This window comes from Ceratotherium simum, chromosome 18 (assembly GCF_057802395.1).
Source record: "Ceratotherium simum simum isolate JZ-2026a chromosome 18, ASM5780239v1, whole genome shotgun sequence".
Classification (NCBI taxonomy): Eukaryota; Metazoa; Chordata; class Mammalia; order Perissodactyla; family Rhinocerotidae; genus Ceratotherium; species Ceratotherium simum.
In genome coordinates, this window is record NC_141917.1 from 34,709,592 (window position 1) to 34,716,179 (window position 6,588).

Here is a 6,588-nt window from a genome sequence, read left to right on the forward strand (position 1 = left end):
AGCCTGCTCAAATCCTGCTATTCTCTCTTATTCACTGTGCTTCAGCCGCTCTGGTCTTCAACTCAAACAGGAGGTAGAATATAGATTTTTAAAATTAAATTGCTTACTGGTTGCATATCTCGTGTTTACTTTGTCAAAGGAGTCCCTCCCGTGACATGTAAAAAACAGTGGAGCCACCATAAAATACTTTTGGTAAAGAGTCAAAATTACCAACGATAGATGGTAGGGGAAAGAAGGAAGGATTTGTGCTACGATTTTTCATCACATCCATAGCATGGTGCTTTGGTTTTAAAGTGGTGTCCTTCCACAGTAGCCCCAAAACTCAAAATTAGGATACAACTCCTCTGGAAAAGCCTTCTCTGATTACATGCTTTTTGGAAGTCTTATGATTTTATAAATGAAAGAATGCTTTTAATAGTAATAATAATAGCAGCTAACATTTATTGAGCCCTTTGCCACGTATTTCTGCCAAGCAGTAATTCTAATTCTTTACACATATCTCTAGGTTAATTCCCCCTAAACCCATGAAGTAGTACTATTACCATTATTATCTTCTAGATGAGAAAGTAAACCTAGAGAGGTCAATACTTTGCACAAGAAAATAATTTGATATCTACGGTGAGCTTTTAAAATTACTTCATGTATCACTTAATGTCAATATAGTAAATTTTTGTTAAACCATAGCAAAGCTTCCTGGATTCCTTAATATTCCAAGCAGTATTTGCACCTGTGATATATTTTGAAGACCTAGAAATACAAACCTATTGCAAATGATAGTTTGTCCCTAGGCCTGGGCCTGGAGATGAGTACAGCAACGAACATACAGGTAAATTATTTGAATAGATAAAATTATACCTTTGACTTTTTTACAAATTTGATTAAATACAAATGTGTATTTTGACAATTTCTAGAAAGGCATTAGAAATAAATACTGTTATTTTAAATAACCAATAACATAAAAAAAATTCAATGGTCTCTCAGTGTTATCAAATCTCAACATTTCCACAGTGGCTCCTCTGGTTGAGGCCACCATTGCTCAAAATAATCCATTGTGCAGTGAGAAAGGACAGTAGTGTCAGGCTTTAACTGAGGTCCAAATCCTAGGAGTCATTTCTTCTCATTCTTACAGGGGATCAGACTCTCCTGAGGTGCGTGAGAATCTGATTATCATGCATGACTTAGATGGGACCCAGGAGTTGGCATTTTAACCAGTATCCAAGTGATTTAGTGATCAGGGAGAACATTTTGAAACATACTGTTCTAAGACATAATCAAAGTACTTCTTTGCTAAAAAAAAAAAAAAAATAGAAAAGGAAGCAAGCAACATCTTATTTCATGAAAGGAATAGAAAAACAGGGATAGAAAATCTCCATCTCTGACAGAGTAAGGTTGCTAGATTTAGCAAAAAAAAAATAGGACATTCAGTTAAATTTTAATTTCAGATAAACAATGGATAATTTTTTACTATAAGTATGTTCCATGTGATATTTGGGATATACTTGTAGTAAAAAATTATTGATTATTTAACTGAAATTCAAATTTAACTAGAAATCTGGTCTTTTATTTGGCAACCTTATTACAGAGAGGGCAATCAAATTTCAGTTCAGTGGGTTTTAAGATTGCACTCATGTTTGTCTAGGCCTGATTGGACATTAGAAAGGGGAATAACAACTTTTTATTACAAAAATCTTAAAAATCCAAAAACAAAAGGAAAAAAACACAGAAAACAAGAATAAAAAATAATTCTGCACCCTTCATAGCAGACATGTTGCTAGGTGTTCTTTTCCAGTCGAGTGTAGCTCAGTCTGACAAAGAGCATTGAGATGGAATCCACCAGTGTGCTCCATATTACCCAGGAGATGATCTGTTTCCTGAGCCATGCGGGCTGCCATTCTCATCACCATGAAGATACTAAAATTAGCTCCCAAGGGAGGAAACCTGAATGCTTTTCAGGTGGTAAATTTGAAAGGATTTATTTTCTGATTAAAATAAAATCCCACTATTCTTGATATCAGACTTCCAGCCAATTCAGTTATTCCAGCCAAAACCATTATAAATTCACAATTAATGGGGAAAAGCCTCAGATGTAGCAAATAGCTGGCACCAGGCACAAGTTCTGTACCTATCAGCATGGGATTGTAAGTAAGCTTTTCCCGCGTGTCTTTAAAAGTGTGATTATGATTTGTTCTGGCCGGTGGATTAGATACAGTAGGGAGGGTTATGGTTGACTCTGAGAATCCAGTGCACTGGGAAATTGTGTTAGAGTGGAAAATTCTACAAACTAAAAACCATTCCGGGATGATTGGGCTGGGAGCATAAGGCCCTCTGCCCTTTAATGGTTCCGGAGGACTCCACTCCCTGACAGTAAGATAGACCTTCAGCAATGGGGAAAGGGATACCTGCACTTTTGGGCTTCCCAGAAGCTAACTCAGGCCTCATCTTCCAATCTAACTCCCTATTCCTCTCCTTGCCAATTGTGAGCAGGGAGGGAAGCAGAAGTGCTGCACGAGGACCCAACCTGGGGCCCCTGACTTCCACCTGGCAGCAACTCACTGCTCTCACCTTGCCTAGTCCCTAGCTACCACAGCCCTCAGCTGCTGTTGGAAGTAACTCCTGTAGACCCTGGCCAGCTTTAGTGTCACCACCTGCTCTACCTGTCTCATAGCATCTTTGTAGGTGTATTATGGCTGCCATAACAAACTACCACAAACTGTGTGGCTTAAACACTAGGAATTTATCATCTCATAGTTCTGCAGGCTAGAAGTCTTATATCAAGGTGTCAATGGGGCCATGCTTCTCTGAAGGTACAAAGGAGAATCTGCTCCATGCCTCTTTCCTGGCATCTGATGGTTTGCTGGCCATCTTTGGCATTCCTTGACTTCTGCTGCATCACCCTGAGCTCTGCCTTCATGTCCACATGCTGCTCTCCCTGTGTGTGCGTGTGTGTCCAGATTTCCCCTTCTCATAAGTACACTGGTCATATTGGATTAGGAGCCCACTCTACTCCAGTATAACCTCATCATATAATTATATATGCAATAATTCTATTTTCAAGCAAGGTCACAGTCTGTGGTACTGGGGTTTAGGACTGCAACAGAAGAATTTGCGGGGGGGGTGACACTATTTGATCCAGAACAGGGTTCAAGAGAAATGGCAAAAGCACTCTAAAAACTTAAACATGATATATAAACACTGCTGGGGGAAGTAGGGGAGAGCCTTCTCTGTTTTCTTGACATTTGCACAAAGGTAGAATTTTCACCGCTATCCCTACACAATGAATGTGGAAGAAAATACTTCTTGCTTTTCTCTCTCTACAAGGTTCTTTCTCATCCAGAGTGGAGGGGAGATAAAGAGTTATAAAGATTCTATGTGAGAAAATAAAATAAAATTTTGAATATAAGATTATATATGAAAGTGAATATCTATATATATGGGGCAAATGAAAATTGAAGCTACATAGCAAGTCTTCCTCTTGAGTGATAACTTTGATAGTCACTCTATTTGGGGACACTTACTGTGTGTCAGGCGCTATGCTAAGCATTTTGAGTTTGTTATTGTATCCTCATAACAACGTGGGGGCAAGTATTATTACGCCCATTTTAGAAATAAAATGAAGACATTGAGGCTCAGACACTTCAAGATGGAAAGTTACTCAGCTAAGAGGCATCAGAGCTGGCAGCAAAGTCTAGGTGTCTGAGCTTGAAGCCCATGCTCTTAACCACTATGCCCTAAGGAGGGTTTAGAGTAGGCAGATGGGAGTAGAAGGGAAGGAAAGACGGAGAGAGACAAGGGGATGGGTGTAAAGGACATTATAAAAGAGGAATCGAGAAGATTGGGAACAAGCTAGATTTGAGAGGGAAGAAGGAGCTGGCAGGGTTCACTCTGAGGTTTTGAGCTTGTGTGCCTGGAGAACGATGATAACTTTGACAGAAGTAAGGAAGTCCAGAGAGGGAGCCATTGGGGGCAAGAACGGGGAAGGGTAGGAGTGAGGTCAGTTTCAGACATGCCCAAGTTGGGCCTCATAGTCCCAGGAGTAGTAGCCAGGGAGACCACAGTGCCAGCAATCCAGTAATTCGTGGGCACAAATGCAGAGGAAAAGTCAAGTGTTGCAACAGACACAGGAGAAGTTGGAAGGAAGTGAGAAACATCAGGTTTAAATTTTCCCAGTTCTAAATTTTAGAGCTTTTTCTTACAAGAAGCACTTCACTCATATTTACTGATGACTGGGGAGAGGGTGGGTGTGAACTATATCTGTTCACCACTGCTCAGTTAAAATTTAATCATTTGAGATTAAATATCTCCCCCTTTTTTCCTCAAGAAAAGGCAAAACAACTGAAATTACGAAGTATCCAAGAAAAACAAACCTCTATTCCTTATTCATTTCCATTAATGTCTGCCTTACTAAGGATCAGGGAACTTAGCACTTTTCTTTGTCTTATTAGTGGTTTGTTGTGTGATGTTAGGTGCTTAATATAATTTCTGTTTCTTGTTTTTGTAGTTGTAAAAGAAATATTTGACCATAAAGGAATTTTGTGAATTTCTGAACATAAGGCTATTTGAGCTCTTAAACATAAAATTTTTATGGAATAAATATTTATGCATATCTATACACATACATCTTAAATTAACTCAAATTTATATGTGGGGCGAAGATAGTACTAGATGATCTCTCACAATGTAAATTCTGATTCACTGCCTAATGAATCACATACTTAAAAATGCTGAGAACATACTGACATCCCTACACCTTATAATGTCTCATCTCCTCCTACCCTCACAAACACTCCTACCTTCTACTGTCAATTGCTACACACTCACTATGAATTTCAGAATGAAAACTTTCCATATCATCTGTCCTTTATACCTGTCCCTGCTCCCTTCCAATAACTTGATAACTAAGACTTGGTTAGTCTCATTTGCTCTTGTTCTTTCTTTTTGCTTTAATTGGTATAGTGTAATAGTGTGAAATAATCACCTTTAAGGAGATTGTTGCTAGTTCTTTGTTGATTACTGTGCTCTAATAAACCATGAGCAGGTAGTGGTTGTTTCAGCTTTAGAGCAAAGTGCCTGGGCTGGCCCAGTGGGTAGTGGCTAAGTTCACGCGCTCCACTTAGGGAGCCAGAAGTTCACAGGTTTGGATCCTGGGCGCAGACCTATGTACCGCTTACCAAGCCATGCTGTGGCAGGCGTCCCAAATATAAAGTAGAAGAAGATGGGCACAGATGTTAGCGCAGGGCCAATCTTCCTCAGCGAAAAGAGGAGGATTGTCAACAGATGTTAGCTCAGTGCTAATCTTTCTCATCAAAAAAATAAAAATAAAAAAAAAATAAAGAAGAAATAGGGCAAAGTGCCTGCACATAAGAGGGACAGAAATTAATCAGTTTCAGTTGTATTCCAGCAGTGGATCTTGAAGACGGTGTCGACACCAGCAGCATCTCCCTCACCTGGAAAATTTGTTAGAAATGCAGATTCTTGAGACCACCCTAGACTTGCTTCATCAGCAATTGGGGGAAAAGAAGGGATTAAGCCCATAATGTTCCTTTTAAGATGACCCCTAGGGGGGCCGGCCAGGTGGCATAGTGGTTAAGTTCACACATTCCACTTTGGCGCCCTGTGGTTTCTCAGGACCGGGTCCCAGGCGTGGACCTACACACTGCACACACTCATCAAGCCATGCAGTGGGGGTGTCCCACATACAAAGTAGAGGAAGACTGGCATGGATGTTAGCTCAGGGGCCATCTTCCTCAAGCAAAAAGAGGATGATTGGCAACAGATGTTAGCTCAGGGCCAATCTTCCTTACCAAAAAACAAAAACGTAGCCCTCTGGGTAATTCTGATGCACACTGAAGTTTGAGAACCACTGTATTAGAGTAACTGAATTTACTCAGCATAGAATAGAGGACTCTTCTTGACAGAACAGAGTTAATATTCCCTGACTTTCATCAGAAGGGACTGGGTTTCATTAGAAGGGCTTCCACTGTTTGTTTTAGGAGAAATGGTGTCCTGTCTCTGCCATGAGCTGAATTACCTTAGGCAAACCTCTTGACCTCTCCGGGCCTCATTTTCCTCATTTACAAAATTAGAAACTCTATGGCTTGCTCCCAATTCTAATAATTTACGTTCTAACTTTTGGTACAATAATCTCTGTTATGGCTAATAGCACTTATTTGTAAGAGGGCAGACCAGAGTCAGCATCATAAGTTGATATGAACATGTGCACATGGCAATGAAACCCACATCTTTGGTCTCTTTAGATAGCAGTCTATCAAGAATATTTTGTACAAAAAAAAAAAAAATCAAGTCTCATCTCTATAGCAGAAGTGAGTCTACTTTTTCTGTAAAAGGCCAAATAGTAAATATTTTAGGTTTTGGGGGGCCATGGGTCTCTGTCACAACTACTCAACTTTGACAGTGTAACGCAAAAACAGCCCTAAACAATATGTAAAGGAGCATAGCCAAAATTCCACTAAGAATTTACTTATAAAAACAATGATAGGCTGGATTTGGCATATAATGCCTCCCTTTTTTAAAATTAACATAAAGAGTTTAACAATTTCCTAGTTGAGGGCTTAGTCATTAATCAGATAT